This window comes from Hyla sarda, chromosome 2 (genome assembly GCF_029499605.1).
Source record: "Hyla sarda isolate aHylSar1 chromosome 2, aHylSar1.hap1, whole genome shotgun sequence".
Lineage (NCBI taxonomy): Eukaryota > Metazoa > Chordata > Amphibia > Anura > Hylidae > Hyla > Hyla sarda.
Window position 1 is genome coordinate 321,544,539 of NC_079190.1, and position 20,624 is coordinate 321,565,162.

At 44.1% G+C, this 20,624-nt stretch overlaps 1 protein-coding gene across 1 annotated transcript in view; it reads left to right on the forward strand.

The window, feature by feature from the left end:
• Positions 1-478: 478 nt before the first annotated feature.
• PRELP (proline and arginine rich end leucine rich repeat protein) overlaps positions 479-20,624 on the forward strand; it is a 96,604-nt gene continuing 76,458 nt past the window's right edge. Inside the window, exon 1 of the mRNA XM_056557826.1 lies at positions 479-777. The gene's annotated coding sequence lies outside the window, so the exon portion shown is untranslated. The remainder of the gene's footprint in view (positions 778-20,624) is intronic.

Consider the following 20,624-nt stretch of genomic DNA (forward strand, 5'->3'; position numbering starts at 1 on the left):
ACAGCCTAATTAGGCTTTAAACTTATATACTGGTCATTGTGTACCAACTTGCATTTTGTATTTTGTTGTTTATTTTTTAACCCTAGCTCCTTTATTGTGCATCCAGGCCACACCTCTACAGAGACATGCGCATGATGAGCAGGACTGTAACTATAAAAAATACAGATATAGCAGTTGCAACAGGGCCCTGATGCCTGAGGGGGTCCAAAGGCTCTCTGAAATATAAAAGCACCAGTATTACAAATGGTACAAAGTAGGTTTTGAGTGCTTGCATATTTTGCAGTTTAGGATAGCTGTAAATGTTTTATCTCTTTCACATTTTTTATTTGTGCTCTTGCTGTTTATAAGGAGGACAGAACATTAGCAGATTTAAGGTGTGCATAGGAGGAGATGCTAGGGAACAGGAATAAATCCAAGCTCTAGCTGCCAAATATAAAGGCTTCATTGTACTCCCCCTTTCCCCCACCATATTTGATTCTGTCATTATCCCCTCCTTTACCCTCCTCTCTCCTTTTCCCCTTTTCACCCTCTCTCTTGTCCTCCTCCCTAATACTCTCCCCTCCTGTACATCTCTCTTCCCCTCCCTTCTTCCTTGTATCCCAGAAAACTCAAAGAACTGCTCACAGGGATCTGGGCTCAAAAGAGAGATAGAGAAGAAAAGGAGGGAGGAGAGAGAGAGAAAAAAAACGAAGGAGTGAAAGAGAGATCCAAATATTTCTCTGGGAATAAAGCCCACCTGTACCCAGTCCGCAGCAAAAGTGACAGATTCCCTCACAGGTAAGAGGTTTGTCTCTTTTGTGATTGTAGGGAAAAAGTGGAACATTAGCTTCCAAGTTTCAGCTGTGAAATTGCTCTGCATGTTTTAGGTAGAGAGAACCCATAAAGCTGCAGTGTGCTCTACTGAGAGGAGCCAAGCGGCGCTGTTATGTTTTATGTTACAAAAGCTGTGTGTTGCAGAACATAACAAACAGACTGTCCAGAGCTGTTTTCCTGACCAGCCTTCCAGCTATACTTGGCCTGTTTTAACTGCAACTTCACCGAACATTTAAACGTGTAACAAGTGTAAATGCATTACAAAGATATTCTTACTAGATTTCACATATTAATAGCACTGATGTATAATGTATGCTGTATAATACACATTTCTTTTCTGCAGATTAAAGTGCCAACAAAGTTGTAAGAATGCTATGAAAATCCATAAATGGGTCTTTCTTATCTGTGCAAATAATATCTTAAGTAAAGAATTAAATTTACTTTATGGAATATACTATTTTATATATGCTCCATGTTATCAAAACATGTTCTTTTAAAACTATTCCTAAAACCAATATACCTGTAGCTGATCATCACCTGGGGTGGATGGTTAGTATACTAAATTATAAATGTAATGCATCCTTTACCCCTGTGTTACTGCATAGCCAGGCAATTTTACTGTATTCACACGCACCGATCTACAACTGCGGATCTGCAACTGCCGACTTTGTTAAGGCAATTCTTATGTGATTTTATTGGCATATCAATAAATTGATTGACTTGGAATTGTGGATTTGGAACTGCAAATCCGGAGCAGATTTGGTGTGTGTGAATACATCCTTAAAGGGTAGATCCCACCATCCTATATTTTTTTTTTTGCTAGCCCGTTACCCCCCCCCCCCCCCTACTACGGCACTAGCCCATTCCCTCCCCCCCCTCGCCCCGCATACCCCGCTCCCTCATTACACTTGCAGTTACTGCAGAGTCCGGCAGCGGGCGTGCAGGGACAGCGGCGGCAACGAGGCGGCGGCGATGTGCGGGAGGAGTGGCCTCCCAGCCAGTGGCCAGGGAGCCAATGCGCTCCCTCCCGCCTGTCTGATTGACAGGCAGGGAGCGAGTGCAGCCTACCTGAAAAATGACTGATTGCCACTCCAAAATCAGTCCTTTTTCAGTGGCCGGTTTTTAAATGTAAATTAAACCTTTTTAATGGAAAAAAAAAATAAAAGTATATTAGAGATATGTTGTAGTACTTATGTACTACAACATATCAAAAAATAAAGTTGGTGACAGTGCCCATTTAAGGATTATGGGAAATTGAGAACTGTAATGGCAGTAATATACTGGTTGCCCCTCCCCTAGTTTTTTTCAGAACCAGAGCAGCAAGTCAACTAATGGTACAATGACAGTCTATTTAGAAGCCTTTTATGGACTATGATAAAAGTCTTTAGTATTTACATTTTGATCCATACTAGTTGTATAAACCATCTTCAGTCTGCATTCCCTGGTGGTTGTCTGACAAAATATGTGAATTGACCAAATAACTGCATATATAGAAATTATCTTTACTTTATTGCAACAAAGTATTAAGGATAGGGTAAATATTACTTCTGTCATTCCTCTCCAAAGGATTTGTTTGAAGGCACTTTATCGAGCTCTTCTACAATTGGTAGTATTATTAGAGATCACCTTTTTTTTTTAATGGTTTATGGACTTTATTACTTGCTAACAACAGTGGAGCTCTAAAGTGACACTCTAAGTAAGGAGCGTGATCCAGGTATAAAAGCAGGACATCATTTTCCACCAACAAAAACATACGTGCATATGTCTGTGAAAACAATGTTTTTGAGTGCTGCAGGCTGTAAACTGTGCTTTTCTAATACAGGACTAATAAAGTAGGTGTTAAGAACAAAATAGAGAAAGAGAACGGCAATCCTATCCACCTTCCATTACTAGCAGCATAGACATATATATATATATATATATATATATATATATATATACTGGAGTCAATCAAGGATAAGAATGTTTTACTTCAAATGCACAGTCCATGTTATTTTAGATTATAAATGTCCTTGACAAATCATTTAAGATAATTTACTTGACGTAGCATTGACAGCATAAAAATCAAACTGAAGTTCCTATTTAAATTTTTATAAAACATATTAAATTCCTAGGATACTTTTGCAAAAAGGAATATTACTCATGGGAGGATACTCTTATATTGCCCACACCCAGCACACAAGGAAAAGAAGGATATGTTCTGCATGTGTGTGAAAATACAGTTCCGGGTTCCAAGGGTAAACTGGCAATTTTTACACAAGAAAAGAAACACAATTTATTGACCAGATACTAAAAACTAATGCAATTTAAGTGATGTAAGTTTACAAGTTGTGGACAAAGCTGTTTCATCTTCCTATTATCTTACTGCTGGTGTCCTTGTATAGATGCATTTTAAGTGTAAACTTAATTTTTACCCTTTTCCCTCAAAAGTATAGATAATACATTTGCTATAATGGCCCTCATTTACTATTCTAAACCCGACTTCTTTTGTCGTTTTTTTTTGTCGCATCTTTGTCTGCGCCATGTCGCAGACATTGTGTGCCAGTCTGCGACACGATGCAACATTTTTTCCCGACGGACCCGATGTGGATTCTCCCAAACCCGAAAAAGGGGCGTAACCCGACATTTCTGAGCTTTCCCACATATTTATAAAGGTTTCCAACCCGAATTTGTTGAATTGTTGTGGATTTTTTCCCGACAACTCAGAGGAGTTGGAAACCAAAACCTACAAAACCCAGTGCGACAAACAGGATGTGACATAATAATAAATACCAGGGGAAAAAAGCAGTAAGAAAGCAAGATAGACTTACAACCCGATTTTCTAAGTAAATGAGGGCCAATATTGTGGTTTCTTCTTTGCTATTGCTAGAAGCATATCTATCCATATATATATATATATATATATATATATATACATGCATATATATATATATATATATATATATATATATATTAGCTGAATACCCGGTTTTTCCTTCCTAAACCTTGTTGTGGAGGAAAATCAACAGAGGAAGCTTTTGACCTCATATCCTATCCTCATATATTGTTGTCATATCCCAACCCCATATCCCCCCTATTATCCCAGCCTCCTATCCCGTCCTCATATCCCGACCTCCTATCCCGTTCTCATATCCTCATAATATGTGTACCAGGTATTGAAATATCTCCAGCCGTACGGAAGTTATACATACATTTCCCATTGATTTGCATGGGACTTTAAACAAAAACACAGACTCTAACAAATGGGGGTAGTTAAGGGTTAAATTAACTATGCTATATTTTAAGTGGACATATAAGGTCCATGTGACCAAGTATTATCGAAATATCTCCAGCGGTTTGGAAGTTATGCAGTAACATATATTTCCCATTGACTTGCATGGGACTTTAAACATAAACCCCGCCCCTGGCAAATGGGGGTGAGTAAGGGCTAAATCACCTATCCTATGTTTGTTGTTGACATATAAGTAACATGTGTGCCAAATTTCATGTTAATATCTTTAGTCGTTTGGACGTGATGCTGGAACATACACACATACATACATACATACACACATACACACATTGAGTTTTATATATATATACTAGCTGAGTACCCGGCGTTGCCTGGTTTTTCCTTCCTAATCCTTGCTGGGGAGGAAAATAAACAAAGGAGGAAGCTTTTGACTTCATATCCCGTCCTCATATATTGTTGTCATATCCCGACCTCCTATCCCGTCATCATATCTTGACCTCCTTTCCCATCCTCCTTTCCCGTCCTCCTACCTCGACCTCCTTTCACGTCCTCCTATCCCGTCCTCCTATCCCGTCCTCCTATCCCGTCCATCTATTCTGTCCTCCTATCCTGTCCTCCTATCCCGTCCTCCTATCCCGTCCTCCTTTCCCGTCCTCCTTTCCCCTCCTCCTATCCCGTCCTCCTATCCAGTCCTCCTTTCCCATCCTCCTTTCCCATCCTCCTTTGCTGTCCTCATATCTTGACCTCCTTTCCCGTCCTCCTATCCCGTCCTCCTATCCCGTCCTCCTATCGAGTTCATCTATCCTGTCCTCCTATCCCATCATCCTATCCCGTCCTCCTATCCCGACCTCCTATCACGACCTCCTATCCCGTCCTCCTATCCCGTCCTCATATCTCGACCTCCTATCCTGTCCTCATATCTCGACCTCCTATATCGCTTCCTCCTATCGCGGTCTTCCTATCCCGGTCCTCCTATCCCGGTCCTCCTATCCCGTCCTCCTATCCCCTCCTCCTATCCCGGTCCTCCTATGTCGACCTCCTATCCCGACCCGTAATATGTGACCAGTTATTGAAACATCTCCAGCCATACAGAAGTTATGTGAGAACATACATTTCCCATTGATTTGCATGGGACTTTAAACAAAAACCCCGACCCTCACAAATGGGGGTAGTTAAGGGTTAAATTAGCTATCCTATATTTTAAGTGGACATATAAGTAACATTTTACCAAGTATTATCAAAATATCTCAAGCCGTTTGGAAGTTATGCAGTAACATATATTTCCCATTGACTTGTATGGGACTTTAAACAAAAACCCCGCCCCTGGCAAATGGGGTGAGTAAGGGTTAAATCAACTATCCTATGTTTGTTGTTGACATATAAGTAACATGTGTGCCAAGTTTCATGTTAATACCTTTAGCCGTTTGGACGTGATGCTGGAACATACACACATACACACACACACACACACGTTGAGTTTTATATATATATATGCATGTTCATAGGTCTCCCTCCAGCTAGCAGCTACTTACTTACAGCCTCCTTTTAAATCTTACGGCTATAATTTCTGCTCGGTCACTTTCCATCAGTTTTACCAAGTCTGGAAATAATTGAGTGATTTGGCTGAGAATAACACTAGTCATGAGGACCAGATAAGAAAATTCCATGGAAAGAAAGCTAAACGTTAGGTCTAGTTCCCTGTAGACAGCAGGAGGGGCTACAGACAGACCAGACACAGGCTTATGAATTAATGAACAAACTTGGAGTTCACTGAAAAAATTACCTCATAATAAGAATAGACACATACTTGGTGACCTGCGTCGCAGCTACAAAAAGAAGGTTGTTGTGTGGCTAAGGAATTTCGGTTCATAAGTCTAAAAGTTGCATTTGGGGTATTATTAGTAAAAGAGAAACTGATTATACAGGGTAATGTGTGGTGATGCTTATTCCCATGCTGTTTGCCATCCTGCGATCGGTGAAACTGTTATGCACAAGAATAGGTAAATTACCTTCTTCCCCCAGCCCCTTGGTGCACCAATGGGTCTGTGCGGGCATGCAGAGCAGTTCACCAAGTGGCTGAGGAACACCCCCACTTGAGAAATCCTTCTAGAGAGAAAGGGGAGCATATACTGACTCTACCTCAGTACAGAGAGAAACAGGAAGTGGTAAGTCTAGAGTTATGTCTGGAAGTGAGAATGCGGTGTCTCTTTACAATGATTCCCTTATTTGTGACTCCAACACCTAATATTTAAAGGAGTAGTCCAGTGGTGAACCCAGTGGTGAACAACTTATCCCCTATCCTAAGGATAGGGGATAAACTTGAGATCGCGGGGTTCCGACCGCTGGGGCCCCCTGCGATCTCCTGTATGGAGCCCCGAAAGCCCGCGGGAAGGGGGCGTGTCGTCCTCCGCACGAAGCGGCGGCCGACACGTCCCCTCAATACAACTCTATGGCAGAGCCAGAGCGCTGCCTTCGGCAATCTCCGGCTCTGCCATAGAGATGTATTAAGGGGGCGTGTCAGCCGCCGCTTCGTGCGGAGGTCAACACCCGCTATCTGGCCGGAGAGCCTGGCCCCTGTACAGAGAGATCGCAGGGGGCCCCAGCGGTCAGACCCCCCGTGATCTCAAACTTATCCCCTATCCTTAGGATAGGGGATAAGTTTTTCACTACTGGACTACCCCTTTAATATCTAATATTTTTAATCCCTCATGTTCTTAGTGGCAAAAGGTAAGATTTACACCAGTTTATTAAAAGCTCTCTTAGGCTACAGAATTCCTCAATTTGGATATATTGTAATTTTGAAGGTTTCTGACAAACAATAAAATATTATTTGCTAATTATTCTATCTTGTTGGCTACCTCATCCAGATTTACAGTATAAAAAGTCCTTGTCCAAACACCTCCTCCAGCCAGCCAACACAGTTATTCCTATGTCCTGGAGATCTCCTGACTTCCCAAACTTGGGGGATTGATTCGCTGAAGTCACACATATTCAGTATATGGAGGAACTGCTATTTGTCTCTCCCAGTGATGTAGGATGATACTGTGCGCCCTTGGTTGGAATTTTATTGCTCTTCAAGATATTGGATGGTGTCCTAACTATATGTGGTTCGTTGCTCCTTTGCTCCTGTGTTTTCTGTTTATTTTGCAGTTTGGCTGCCAAATTATTGGAAACACTTCTACTGGGCATATTGTGGTGAGGGTGCGATGAAGGGCAGATGGCATTAACCCCTTGTGTTCGTGACGCCAGGGCATGGTTTACCCTCTACACCACCCGAGGTGTGGCCGCTTGTTCCTGGGCTACACCCAGGGCAAGTAATCACTCCGATGTAAAGTTACGGAACAACGGCAGCTTTTCTGAGTTAGACAGATAGAATAGTCATTTAGGCCCAAGGAGATGACCAGTGACTAAAGGAGACTTGTGGGCTTGCTGGGACTTATAGTGGATTCGGACTGAATTATGCAGACCCACGTGATTAAAGTAGAAAGAATTCTGCGGTGGCACTGCCTCGGTAGATTCACATGCAGAGTCAAGTCCAGGTAAAAGTATCATGCATTTTATCAATACACGGGACTAGTACAGGAAAGTGCAAGACGCGTTTCGAGGGTATGTTCCCTCTTTCTCAATTGCATAGAGTGTACAGAAACATCACAGTGTGGAATTATATACAAATATTCCTGGCGCCAAAAATGGCAGGGGGTCGAGGGTCAGGGTGGGCAGCACTGGGGGGTCAGCGCCGTACACCTGCAGATACATTCTTGGACAATTGTAAAAATAAAGTACAAAATCACATTAGAATGTGGATCAAATGTGTTGTTTTTAAATCAGTATATTCACATTTTGTAAATACATGGTGAGACATTGTGGTTTTCTGTACTGTAATAGTGTATTTTGGATGTTTTGTAATAAAGGAAATATTGGGATTATCCCGCTGAAATATTCATAATAAGAGCGACCAATCGGATTGCAGAACTGTGGTGATGTAACTCGGTCATGTGATGTAAGAGCGACCAATGATGTGTATCTGGTGCTCTTTTTTTTTAAATATCGCTTTGCCGCTAGTAGTAGCGGACCACTTGATGCAGGAGCGACTAATAGGGGCACAACTCAAGGTTATTTTTGTGTTTTGTGATGTACAGGGTCACTGACCCTATTGGTCAGATGGAGTAGCCAATCTAGTTGTTTCTCGGATGGCGTATTGACCAATCACTGGGGGGGGGGGGTACTTTTTGCATAAGGCGCACACCCGTATCCTGTTAGTAGGACGCCAACATTTGTTGTGAGGGGGCAATGAAGGGCAGATGTTATTACCCTATGGGCAGATGACATTAACCCCTTGTGTTCGTGATGCCAGGGTGTGGTTTATTCTCTACATCTCCCAAGGTATGGCCGCTGTTTCCTGGGCCAGGTGCGGGGCAAATAATCACTCCAATGCAAAGTTAAGGAACAACAGCAGCTTTACTGAGGTAGACAGATGGAATAGTCTTTACAGCTCAGTTAGGCCCAAGGAGACGACCAGTGACTTAAGAAGACTTGCGGGCTCGCTGGGACTTATAGTGGATTTGGACTGAATTATGCAGACCCACGCTGATTTGAGCAGACTTGTCTGACTTGACTATGACTGCCTAGGCTTAACCCCTGTGATTGCTAGCCAGGCTTTAACGTTCACCTGAACCGGCACTTGGTGATGCAGGCGTGGCTGCATGGTTAGGCCAAAGTCTCTCTCAGAACACCAGACACTCTCAGGTCTTGACTGTACTGCTCCTCAGCTTAGACTCAACAGACAGAACTAGCTCCTCCCTTGGTTTATAAGGGAGCAATTTGGAGGGGTCCTATAGGTCACCACACAAGTCACCTGGTCATTGACACCTTCCCTGGTTACATGACTTGGTAACAACATTTAAAGGCATATGAACATTAGAAAGACAGATTAATAAATAGCATAGGTCACTTAACCATTTAGGGCACATATAATGAAGCTAGACTCAGGGGGCTCTGAAATGGAGTCCGCCACACAGGACAGAAAGAGTACATGAGAGCAACTCCTGTACTGGGCGACCACAATATATCCTACTTAGTCCTTGCTAATAATATAAGTCATATTTTGCCTTCACTGTAAAGTCATGAATTTTTCTGAAGATCATTGCATCCTTGTTCACAAGGGAGATGGGCCTATATGATTCTACATCACACTGGTCTTTATTTTCTTAGGAATCAAGACTTTGCTTGCTGCGCACATAGTTATGGGCAGTCTCCCTCCTGGCAGCATTCAGAATCTCTAATAATTTGGGAAGTAGGATGGTACCTAACCTTCTCTATATCTCAAATGGGGGTCCATCATTACCTAGAGATTAATTCCCAGAGAAGGATTTTAATGCTGTTTCTAGTGTAATAGACTGTACTGAAGAGACAAAAAAGAACAGAGGAGCGCGATCCTAGTGCATTACCAAAAACATTAAAGGCAGAGTTTTCAACACATATGTGCTCACCAGAGTTGGTAATGCTCAGAGCATAACATATACAGCAGCGCATCAGTAGTGGGTCAGCAGCCCAGGAGCACCCAAACATCCAAGGAGGTAGGCAGGCAGTAGTGAAATAAACAATTCAAAAAAGAATTTTCTCCAAAGACAGGCACTTCTCCCAATAAAAGGTTATCTTTATTCCATCAGGATAGACATAAAAAATTGGTGTAAAAATGCACTTTCAATACGTTTCTAGCTCTGACTGAACTCTTTATCAAGACGTGCACGTGAAAGTGTTTTTTTACACCAATTTTTTATGTCTATCCTGATGGAATAAAGATAACCTTTTATTGGGAGAAGTGCCTGTCTTTGGAGAAAATTCTTTTTTGAATCATTTATTTCTCTAGTGTAATAGAGACCTCCATATTGTCCCTTTGCATATTTGATAATGTGGGCTTGTTTCTTGCGTCACTACTTAGTAATGACATCACTTATTTTATAATATAACCTGAGGCGAACCAAAAATAATAATTTGTGGGGTGAAATAAATTTTGAGGGCTCCCATTTCTAGGCAGTGCTTTTTTCGGAAAAGTGATACCTTATCTTCATTCTGTAGGTCCATATGGTTACAAAGATACCCAATTTATATAGGTTTTATTTTATTTTAATACTTAAAAAAATGATAAACTACACACACCAAAATTAGTATGTTTAAAATTGGCATCTTCTGACCCTACAACTTATTTATTTTTCCATGTACGGGGTGGTATTAGGGCTCATTTTTTGTCGTCTGTAGTTTTTATCGGTACCATTTTTGATTTGATGAGACTTTTTGATCGCTTTTTATTAATATTTTTATGGTATATGAAGTTACCAAAAATGCACAATTTTGGACTTTGGTATTTTTTACGTGTACGCCATCGAACATGTGGTTTAGCTAGCCTTATATTTTAATAGTTTGGACATTTACATACGTGGTGGTACCACATATGATTATTTTTATTCTTTACTACATAATTTTATTAAATTTTTTTTAAAAGGGGGGTGATTTAAAGCGGAGCTGATTGGGACTATCTCGATTTTGTCACGATAGTCCCGATCAGCTCCACTGAGCTCCCGGTATTCTATTACTTTCACTTTAGATGCCGCGATCAACTACTTATTTCACTGCCATAGAGATGAGGAAAGTGTTCCTGGGCCAGTGGTCTCACTCACTGATGCCTTAATACTAATCATGATGGCAACAAGCACCACAAGTCCCTGCTAGCCCCAGTGTTACCATCTGCACATTCCCGGTTCCTTGCACATATAATATACTCACTAGGTAACTTTAACATGCATACATGTTGGGTGTGGGAAATGCTCACTTTAGATGCCACATCAGGAGGAAGCAGGACAGAAATGGTTAATTTCACCTTCATGCTCCTGTCTTCTCTTTGCTCGAAGTCTCTGCCACTGCTGCCAGCAGCCCAGCAGGCAGGATAATTAGGTGGGAAAGGAATCTGTAGGGCAGGCTGTTTTAGTGTATTAACTAATATTCTTATGTGGCAGCCACACGGAGTTAGACAGACAGTGGAATGGTATGTGACTCGGGGTGGTAAAGTGTTTTACTTTGTGATGCCAGGATACCATTAACCTACACGGTTTGAGGATAGGACATCTTCTCCTGGGCTAGGCACAGGATAATAAATACACCGTTGCCAGGTTATGGATAACTGTCTTTACTGAGGCAGGAGTAGATGTTACAATCCCCACAGTGCAGATTAGAGTAGAGGAGATGCAGAGTAACCCTTGTAGACTTGCTGTGACTTGCAGTGTTGTACACCCACTTGACTTTACTTGTTGCAGGCTTGTGACTTAAGACTTAATTCTGAGGCCTCCCACGCTGGCAAGGGTTCTGATAGTGTCCAAATAATGCTACACCACCAGGGCATGAACTATCACTCTGTGGCCCATGGACTCATCAGGTATTGTGCTCACAGTTAGGAATTTCAAACTCCTCCTGGGCGGGAAACACTTGCAGAATGGTGCAGTTGCTTGCTTAAAGATTTGCTTTAGGCTTCCTTTGAATCATCTCACACTCCTGCTGTCTCTTCTCCACACTGCAGCTCACACTGAACTCTGCACTCCCTAAACTGATACTAAACACTGACTGAACTTTCTTAAAGAAATGTGCAAAACAATATAAAGCAAAACAATAGAAAGCAACAGACAAAGACTACATTAAATATTACAGCATTTCTTGAGCAGCAAGGCCAAGCACAAGCACCTGAAGCAATGTTTACCTGACAGGACGCACTGCCAGTACAGAGACACCACACTTATATCCCTTAAATAATACTAGCTTGCACACTCACACTGGGACACCCCCCCCCCCCCCCCCTCATGCTGAAAAGCTTGACCCAATGGCCTAATGGCATATGTTGAGGACCCTGCTACAGATTATGCATTAGAGACTAGGGGTTTAAAGCCACACCTCTAGACAGAGTTTTGAATACAAAATTAAATTCACAAGTAGGGGAAGTTTAAGTGCTGGCTGCAAACTGTTTATATATTCATTATACAGCATGCTGTAAGCATTCAAGCTTCCCCCAGTGGTGGCTGAAGGGTATTTATGATTAAACTATGCCGGAAATTTGTAGATCTGTATCAGAAAAACAGAGCTATTAAACTATTTTAATAAATTAGCACAATATGAAATAGTATTATTACTAAGCCAATAACAAAACTGCAGGAAGTCACCAAACACATATTGGACACCTGTAATCCACAGGCCAGGCTTATTCCAAGCCTGGCAGTGGGAAGCAAGTCATCTTGTCATTATATATGCTGCCCATTTGCAAACACCTGCACAGTCACTTTCACACACACTGTGTCTCTGTTAAAACTATATGTTGCCAACCAACAGTCACGTGGATGGTTGGCATTCTGACAGCTAAGCTGAGGCAGAGGCATGCAAGAGTGGGAGGCCCAGGGGCCCACAGGGAGGGATTTACTTTCCTCCCTACTGGGTCAGTGTGATAATGCAGGCTGCCAATTCTTAGTTTTTTTTCTTAGTGAAATATTCGACTATGGAGGACTACACAATCCACCTTGACTCTATGCCATACTGATTAACAGCATGTCTACCTGTCCATGGCTATGGCATCCAACTGCTAAGGTGAGGTCATGGATGTCCTAGTATGTGGCAAGACCTGGTGTGGTGTGATGTAGTTTGTCCAGAACCATAAACCAGTGTTTGCTTATTAGCCTCTGTGATTAGTTTCCTGGCTATTCTTGTGGAGTTTTTTCTGATTCCTTCCTCCTGAACTGTTTTCTGCTTTGCTGCCAAACTTCTTCCAAAACACTTGTGTCTGACACGCCTCTGCTGGGCTGCTATGTGTCCCTGTCCAAAAAATTGTCCCTCCATTGGCCATAAACCAACATCCAAGTATGCTCTTGGACTGGAATTTGTAGGGAGCATAACATGAGATGACAGTCCTATGGTACATACGCCTCCCTAGTGCTCCTGCAGTCACAAGATTTGTAAAAATCTGTCTGCTGGCTTCTGAATTTATTTTGGGTCCACTTCTAGCAAATCGGTCATATTTTTTGATTAAGAGGTTGATTCAGATTTGGAAATTCTACAATTGTCCACAAAAGCCATGTTCGATAAAGTCTCTATCCAACTTCTTTCAAGCTTAACACATAAGCACTATTGAATTATCTGGCTTTTTAATATAAAAAAAAGTCCAAAAAATTTCTCTTTTTGGGATCAGATGCCTTGAGAATTTTATATACACATGGTGGTTTTAGAAGAAACAAAAGCTTTTTATAAGGTTTCCCAAAAAAGAGCCCTTATTATAAGAGTAGTATACACCACTTCCACTGCCATGACTACATGTGGCAGTGACAGTGAGCTTAAAGAGTACCTGCCACCAAACTAAGCTTTTAATATATTGTTCCTTTTGTTATTGTAAGACACTTTGCTATTTACTTGTTGTTAAAATTCTCAACCTTTATATGTTTTTAAAGTGATTGAAAAAAGGGCCACTAGGTTCTGTTCTCAAAAAGTTCATTTGGTTTCCACCTGGACTTGCAGAAGTCCAAACTCAGGAAGTGCGTGCTGGGCATGGCAAGCTTCAGTAATGTCGTCCCTGCTGGGGAACGCCCACTTTCTCCTGCAGGGAGCTCACACAATGTGAGCAAGGAAAAAGGTATGATACAGAGCTTTTTAAAGCTCAGAATTTTTTTTTTTAGGGCAGGAGGTGGTGTTAGGAGTAGTAAGGGAATATAATCTGAGTTAGTTTAGAAAATATGGTTTGATGACAGGTACTCTTTAACAGTGAAAGAAAAGGCAACAATTGCAGGAGAATGGAAGATGATGGACAGCACAGGATATGTGCAGCTCCATAGGCTAGTAGCCGTGACAGCAGTGATAGTAGTAGCTGCAGAGATGGCAGCAATAGGTCTAGCAGTGGCAGCAGCAGGGGAAGTAGTAACTGTGACAGTAGAAATGTGTAAAAATACTCACTGATCTATGTCTAATTATTTTTTAGGTTTTGTCTTCCACAGTTGTGGACGGAGGTTAATTTTGTCCACTTAGATGATACCACCTGCAGCGCTGAATAACTTCACCGCTTGCACAATGGGCTCATTCCTGCCACTCACTGCTCTAATGTGCCAATCCAAGTTTATGGGGTCGGGACACTGGGTTTCTGTTAGAGAACCTGGTTGTTCAGGCAAGTTATATCCATTTACTGCTGTGCATCTGCTTTATGCAATGAATGAAAAAACTGTTGCATCATGTATTCAAAGCTGTATGGCCTGCTGCAGCTATTGCTACTTGTTATAGCATTAAAGGTGGTAGAGCAGTGACTCTGTTGGGGAGCTTGTCGAGACATGAGGCTGACAGGCATCTGTTCAACAAAAGATACAGCAACATGGGTACAAACCAGATCCCCATAATGTGACAATTTTGCTTTAAAGGGGTACTCCGGCCCTTATATATCTGATCCCCTATCCAAAGGATGGCTGTTACACCCCCTCCCATAGACTTGCATTGAGGGGATGGTGCGTAATGTCACATGTTGATGTTACGATACTCCGGCCCCGTGGTCGTCACACTGCACACTCGGAGCCTCCAGCGCTGCGGAGAGCTCGCAAAGGTGGGTGCTGAATGACAGATTGCAAAGGGTCCCCAGCGGTGGGACCCCCCTTTAAAGGGGTACTCCAGTGGAAATATTTTTTTTTTAAATCAACTGGTGCCAGAAAGTTAAACAGATTTGTACTTTTCTTTTTGAATGTATTTTCTGTCTGACCACAGTGCTCTCTGCTGACACCTCTGTCCATGTCAGGAACTGTCCAGAGCAAGAGAGGTTTGCTATAGGAATTTTCTCCTGCTCTGGACAGTTCCTGAAATGGACAGAGGTGTCAGCAGAGAGCACTGTGGTCAGACAGAAAAAATCTCAAAGAGAAAAGAACTTTCTCTGGAACATAAAGCAGCTGATAAGTACTGGAAGGACTAAGATTTTAAATTTACAAATCTGTTTAACTTTCTGGCACCAATTGATTTAACAAAATTTTTTCCACCGGAGTACCCCTTTAAAAAGGACATGTGGCTAACCCAAAAAACTGTTTCTGAGATATTAGGGTGTATAGTTTGTGTGACAATTTAGGGAATCAGTCAGATGTGCATGAATTTAAGTATGCCTAATACACACCTCCTGACTGTATAGTCCTACCCATTACCTGAGATTCCCTTATTAAAATTAAGTTCATGCCCATCAGACTGATTCCTTGAATTTTCATAGAAACTAAAAACACACATATATCTGGAACATATCCCAGGAATGGGAGGGATTGTAAAATTGTAAAAAGGTGTGTGATCACAACTTCCTGAACTATTTAAAGGGGTACTCCACTGGAAAAAAAAAATTCTCACCTGGTGCCAGAAAGTTAAACAGATTTGTAAATTACTTCAATAAAAAAAAAAAATCTTAATCCTTCCAGCTGCTGTATGATCCACAGGAACTTATTTTCTTTTTGAATTTCCTTTCTGTCTGTCCACAGTTGTCACGATTCGGCTGGCTGGAGGTGGATCCTCTGTGCCAGAGAGGGATTGGCGTGGACCGTGTTGGTGGACCGGTTCTAAGTTGCTACTGGTATTCACCAGAGCCCGCCGCAAAGCGGGATGATCTTGCAGTGGCGGTAGCAACCAGGTCGTATCCACCAGCAACGGCTCAACCTCTCTGACTGCTGAAGATAAGCGCGGTACAAGGGAGTAGAGAAGAGCAAGGTCGGACGTAGCAGAAGGTCAGGGCAGGCAGCAAGGATCGTAGTCAGGGGCAACGGCAGGAGGTCTGGAACACAGGCTAGGAACACACAAGGGAACACTTTCACTGGCACAATGGCAACAAGATCCGGCGAGGGAGTGCAGGGGAAGTGAGGTATAAGTAGGGAGTGCACAGGTGATAACACTGATTAGGCCTGCTGCGCCAATCAGTGGCGCAGTGGCCCTTTAAATTGCAGAGACCCGGCGCGCGCGCCCTAAGGAGCGGGGCCGCGCGCGCCGGGACAAGACAGACGGGGAACGGGTCAGGTACGGGAGCCGGGATGCGCATCGCGAGCGGGCGCCTCCTGCGTCGCGAATCGCATCCCGGCTGGGAGTGATATTGCAGCGCACCCGGTCAGCAGGTCTGACCGGGGCGCTGCGAATGAGAGGATGCTGCGAGCGCTCCGGGGAGGAGCGGGGACCTGGAGCGCTCGGCGTAACAGTACCCCCCCCCCCCTTGGGTCTCCCCCTCTTCTTGGAGCCTGAGAACCTGAGGACAAGACTTTTGTCTAGGATGTTGTCCTCAGGTTCTCAAGATCTCTCCTCTGGGCCACAGTTCTCCCAATCCACCAAAAAAAAATCTTTTACCTCTGACAATCTTGGAGGCCAGAATCTCCTTCACAGAGAAGACGTCAGACGAACCGGAAACAGGAGTGGGAGAAACAACTTTGGGAGAGAAGCGGTTAAGGATGAGTGGTTTAAGGAGAGAGACATGGAAGGCATTGGGAATACGGAGAGAAGGAGGAAGAAGGAGTTTGTAAGAGACAGGGTTAATCTGGCACAAGATTTTGAAAGGACCAAGATAGCGTGGTCCCAGTTTGTAACTGGGGACACGAAAGCGGACATACTTAGCGGAGAGCCATACCTTGTCTCCGGGAGCAAAAATGGGGGGAGTTCTTATTTTTTTATCAGCAAATGTTTTCATCCGGGATGAAGCCTGTAAAAGAGAATTTTGGGTTTCTTTCCATATGGTGGAAAGATCACGAGTCACTTCATCCACAGCGGGCAAACCTGAGGCCAAAGGAGTAGGGAGGGGAGGAAGAGGGTGACGGCCGTACACCACGAAAAATGGGGATTTAGCAGAAGATTCAAAGACTCTGAAGTTGTATGAGAATTCGGCCCATGGTAGAAGATCTGCCCAGTCATCCTGGCGGGAGGAAACAAAATGCCGTAAATAGTCACCCAGGACCTGATTAACTCTTTCTACTTGCCCATTGGATTGGGGATGATAAGAAGAAGAGAAGTTTAATTTGATCTTGAGCTGTTTACAGAGGGCCCTCCAGAATTTAGACACGAATTGAACGCCTCTATCCGAGACGATATGCGTGGGCAAACCGTGAAGGCGAAAAATGTGTATAAAAAATTGCTTTGCCAACTGAGGCGCTGAAGGAAGACCAGGAAGAGGAATAAAATGTGCCATCTTGGAAAATCGATCAACGACCACCCAAACAACTGTGTTGCCACGGGATGAGGGCAAGTCCGTAATAAAGTCCATACCAATCTGTGACCAAGGCTGTTCAGGAACAGGCAGAGGATGAAGGAGACCAGCAGGCTTCTGGCGAGGAGTCTTATCCCGGGCACAGACAGTACAGGCCCGCACAAAATCAACAACATCAGTCTCCAGAGTAGGCCACCAATAAAATCGAGAGATGAGTTGAAAGGATTTTTTGATGCCCGCATGGCCTGCGAGGTGGGAGGAGTGTCCCCATTTGAGAATCCCGAGACGCTGGCGTGGAGAAACGAAGGTCTTCCCTGGAGGAGTTTGCCTGATGGAAGCTGGAGAAGTGGAGATCAGACAGTCCGGAGGAATGATGTGTTGCGGAGAGGCCTCTACTTCAGAGGCATCAGAAGAACGAGAGAGGGCATCGGCATGTTCTTGTCAGCAGGGCGAAAATGGATTTCAAAGTTAAAACGGGCAAAGAACAACGACCACCTAGCCTGGCGAGGGTTCAGTCGTTGGGCAGACTGGAGATAGGAGAGATTCTTGTGATCAGTGTATATAATAACTGGATATTTTGATCCCTCCAGCAGGTGCCTCCATTCCTCAAGCGCCAATTTAATGGCCAGTAGTTCTCGATCACCAATGGAGTAGTTTTTCTCCGCCGGAGAGAAGGTCCTAAAAAAAAAACCACAAGTAACAGCATGCCCGGAAGAATTTTTTTGTAGAAGAACTGCTCCAGCTCCCACTGAGGAGGCATCTACCTCCAATAGAAAGGGTTTAGATGGGTCAGGTCTGGAGAGCACGGGAGCAGAAGAAAAGGCAGACTTGAGATGTTTAAATGCGTCTTCCGCTTGGGGAGACCAGGACTTAGGATTGGCATTTTTCTTGGTTAAAGCCACGATAGGGGCCACAATAGTGGAGAAGTGTGGAATGAATTGTCTGTAATAATTGGCGAACCCCCAAAAAAGTTGGATAGCACGGAGTCCGGAGGGGCGTGGCCAATCTAACACGGCAGATAGTTTATCTGGGTCCATTTGTAGTCCCTGGCCAGAGACCAAGTATCCTAGGAAAGGAAGAGATTTACATTCAAAGAGACATTTTTCCATTTTGGCATAAAGTTGATTGTCCCGAAGTCTCTGAAGAATCATGCGGACATGCTGGCGGTGTTCTTCTAAGTTGGCAGAAAAAAATCAGAATATCGTCCAGGTAAACCACAACACAGGTATATAGGAGATCACGAAAAATTTCATTAACAAAGTTTTGGAAGACGGCAGGGGCGTTGCACAGGCCAAAGGGCATGACCAGATACTCAAAGTGTCCATCTCTGGTGTTAAATGCAGTCTTCCATTCGTCCCCCTCCCTGGTGTGGATGAGATTATAAGCACCTCTTAAGTCCAGTTTGGTAAAGATGTGGGCGCCTTGTAGGCGATCAAAGAGTTCCGAGATAAGAGGTAAGGGGTAGCGTTTTTTTACCGTGATTTTATTAAGTCCGCGGTAATCAATGCAAGGGCGTAGGGAGCCATCTTTTTTGGACACAAAAAAAAATCCAGCTCTGGCAGGAGAGGAGGACTTGCGGATAAACCCCTTTTTTAAATTCTCCTGGATGTACTCCGACATGGCTTGGGTTTCTGGAGCAGACAGAGGATAGATTCTGCCCCGGGGTTGAGTAGTACCCGGGAGGAGGTCAATAGGACAGTCATAAGGCCTATGAGGAGGCAAAGTCTCTGCTTGCTTTTTGCAAAAAACATCAGCATAGTCCAGATAGGCCTTAGGAAGACCAGATACCGGGGGAACCACAGGGTCACGACTGTGAGTACTGGGAACCGGTTTAAGACAGTCCTTGTGACAAGAAGTACCCCAGTTCTTGATTTCTCCTGTGGACCAATCAAGGGTTGGGGAATGGCGTTGAAGCCACGGTAATCCAAGAAGAATTTCTGAAGTGCAGTTAGAGAGGACCAAAAATTAAATTTTTTCGTGATGGGGTCCGATGCACATTAGGAGAGGTTCCGTGCGGTAACGCACGGTACAGTCCAATCTTTCATTGTTAACAGAATTGATGTAGAGGGGTCTGGCGAGACTGGTCACCGGGATGTTGAACCTGTTGATGAGAGAGGCCAAAATAAAATTTCCTGCAGATCCGGAATCCAAGAAGGCCATAGCAGAGAAGGAGAAGGTAGAAGAAGATATCCGCACAGGCACAGTAAGGCGTGGAGAAGCAGAGTTCACATCAAAAGCTGTCTCACCTTTGTGCGGAGTCAGCGTACGTCTTTCCAGGCGGGGAGGACGGATAGGACAATCCTTCAAGAAATGTTCGGTACCGGCACAGTACAGGCAAAGATTCTCCATGCGGCGTCGTGTCCTCTCTTGAGGTGTCAAGCGAGACCGGTCAACTTGCATAGCCTCCACGGCGGGAGGCACAGGAACGGATTGCAGAGGACCAGAGGAGAGAGGAGCCGGGGAGAGAAACCGCCTCGTGTGAACAAAGTCCATATCCTGGCGGAGCTCCTGACGCCTTTCGGAAAAACGCATGTCAATGCGGGTGGCAAGATGAATAAGTTCATGCAGGTTAGCAGGAATTTCTCATGCGGCCAGCACATCTTTAATGTTACTGGATAGGCCTTTTTTTAATTTCGCGCAGAGGGCCTCGTTATTCCAGGATAATTCGGAGGCAAGAGTACGGAATTGGATGGCGTACTCGCCAACAGAAGAATTACCCTGGACCAGGTTCAGCAGGGCAGTCTCAGCAGAAGAGGCTCGGGCAGGTTCCTCAAAGACACTTCGAATCTCCGTGAAGAAGGAGTATACAGAGGCAGTGACAGGGTCATTGCGGTCCCAGAGCGATGTGGCCCATGACAGAGCTTTCCCAGACAGAAGGCTGACTACGAAAGCCACCTTAGACCTTTCAGTAGGAAACTGGTCCGACATCATCTCCAAGTGCAGGGAACATTGCGAAAGAAAGCCACGGCAAAACTTAGAGTCCCCATCAAATTTATCCGGCAAGGATAATCGAGGGCTGGAAGCGGCCACTCGCTGCGGAGGAGGTGCAGGAGCTGGCGGAGGAGAAGATTGCTGGAGCTGTGGTAATAGCTGCTGTAGCATCACGGTCAGTTGGGACAGCTGGTGGCCTTGTTGCGCTATCTGTTGCGACTGCTGGGCGACCACCGCGGGGAGGTTGGCGAAAACTGGCAGCGGGACTTCAGCGGGATCCATGGCCGGATCTACTGTCACGATTCGGCTGGCTGGAGGTGGATCCTCTGTGCCAGAGAGGGATTGGCGTGGACCGTGTTGGTGGACCGGTTCTAAGTTGCTACTGGTATTCACCAGAGCCCGCCGCAAAGCGGGATGGTCTTGCAGCGGCGGTAG